General features: G+C 44.2%; 1 pseudogene; it reads right to left on the minus strand.

Moving 5' to 3' along the window:
• Positions 1-222: 222 nt before the first annotated feature.
• On the minus strand, positions 223-1,868 carry LOC101576698 (annotated as a pseudogene).
• Positions 1,869-2,198: the final 330 nt, after the last annotated feature.

The raw sequence follows: 2,198 nt of genomic DNA on the forward strand, positions 1-2,198 counted from the left end.
CTCTGAGAGCTGTCAAAGTAGGCAATAAGTATGTCAACAGTTTGAGCTTCGGCAAGGATAACCAGCCACTCATCAAAGAACTTGGTAGCTTTTCTTTTTTTCTTTCTTTTCTTGGTAGCTTTTCTATCTTGTTTTCAATACAATGACACATCTACTCTGATGGTAACCCTGTCCAGCCAGTTCCTCAGAACACACTTTGCAAAATCAGTGGTGACTAACAAATCAGTTAGCCTTGGCATGGAGCTGTGCTCACTCACTTGTGACAGCTTGCGAGCCAGCTTTGATGCTGGCAACAGGGCCTTGAGAGTGACAAGTTTCACACTGTAATACATAGATCCTGGGTCCTTCTGTAGAGTTATGTCTGGTGATCAGCATGTGTGACAAGTGACATATTCTTTGATATATCTGCTTAAGACATCCTCTGTCTGTTTCTGTTGGAATCTTCTTTTGGTTATAAGTTGGCTATTGCCATTTCTAGAACCATTTGTACCCAATTCTGCCAATAGAAATGCAAGGAGCTGTCCGGGCTGATGATATAATCATTGACAGAGATCTGTAAAGTTGACAAAAGCAGGTTTCTTGGTTCCTACTCAGATGACCTGAGGAGCTTGCATGACAAATTTTCTTTTCTCTCCTGCAACCATCCCTGGGTTCTTTTTCCTCATGATGTTGAACACTCGATTCAGCAGCTCTTCATGTGGTGTGTTTCTCTCTGAGCCTGCCCAAGTGGGGCCTGTCTGGTTATTGAACGAAACACCTGTGTCTTTTGTGGTGCCTTTATCTTTTAATGCTTCTTCTTTTGCTAGTATTTCATCCTCATCTGGGAACGTGACATTCTTCATTTCATTGTCAAGCATAGTATCAAGGGCGTCCTCTGATTCAGCTGGCTCTTGGATATGACTTTCAATCTTAAGATCCTTGATACCCTCTTCCACTTCTTCAATAGCAAATATCTTTTTTTTTTCTTTTCCTTTTCATTAAATTCATGTCATCTAGATCATCAGAAGCATCTTTCTTCCTACTGTCCTCTTCACTGGCTTCCATACCTTTGTCTTTAGTTGGCTCTGACTCCACTTTTTGTTTCTGAGGGCTGGATTACTTCTGCCTGGGCAATCCCTTTATCCTCTGAAATAAAGGGCTTCTTCTTTTTCTTTTTCTACTTGTTCATAATAGGATCCAAAATCATCTTATCCCGGGATATGGCTGCAGCTTGCGTGGGCTTCGCATGGATCAGAAGTGAGACAGGTCAGCCACAGACCACAGCACCAGCGTGCCTCCTCAGACACCATTCCAAGCACTGCACTAGGCTCTTGCATCAGCCCTGAGGTCTTTCTTTCTCTATTGCAATAATTCCTAAGTAAAATCTGTTGCTTTTTCTACTTTATTGTTCAGTTCTGTTTTTTCTTGTCTGCCTTGTTCATTTACTTTTGTCTCAGTTACTTTTCTCTCATTGCTGGGACAAAATACCCGACACCCATAATTGAGAAAGGAAAGGTTCATTCAGTTCACAGCTTGTGCAGGTTTCAGTCCATACTTCAGTCCATACTCGACTGGTTCCAAAGCAGAGTAGCACATTGCAAAGGGCAGCAGGTTATGGCAGCAGAAAACAGCAAAGCCCAGGGAGGAGACGCAGCTGAAGCTTCTTGCAAGCCTCCCTGCCTTCCACACTGACTGAGAAGACCAGAGCTCCTCCGAGGAAGTGGCATGGCTGCTGTTCAGCACAGGCAGATACATAAACATGGAATGTGGTTAGTCATTGCTTAGAAGCCAGGTGCTGTGGGGTGGGGAAAGCGGTTCTGGGCAAGAAAGCTAAAAGGCATAGGAACTGGTTTTAGAGGCAATAAAAATGTTTCAAAATTGACTGTCATGATGGTCACACAATGAAATATACTGAGAACTGTTCAGCTGTACATTTTATTTTATTTTTTATTTTTAGGGAAGGGTCTACAGGGTGTTCAGGATCTCACTGCTAGATTGGACTTGTACTGATCTGCCTGTTTACAGCCTCCCAAGAGCTGGGACTATAGGTGCTCGCCACCACGCCGTCTCAACTGCCTTCTCCGTGTACCCTGAGGGGTGGGGACACCGTGGCAGGCCTGGGGATCACACCCTGGCCCCTGCGCCTGCTTGCAGGTGCTTTAATCCACTGAGCTATTTAGGTGGCACATTTTAAATGGTTGGCTTGTACAACAGGTCAA

Source organism: Octodon degus, unplaced genomic scaffold (genome assembly GCF_000260255.1).
Source record: "Octodon degus isolate 3935 unplaced genomic scaffold, OctDeg1.0 scaffold00012, whole genome shotgun sequence".
Classification (NCBI taxonomy): Eukaryota; Metazoa; Chordata; class Mammalia; order Rodentia; family Octodontidae; genus Octodon; species Octodon degus.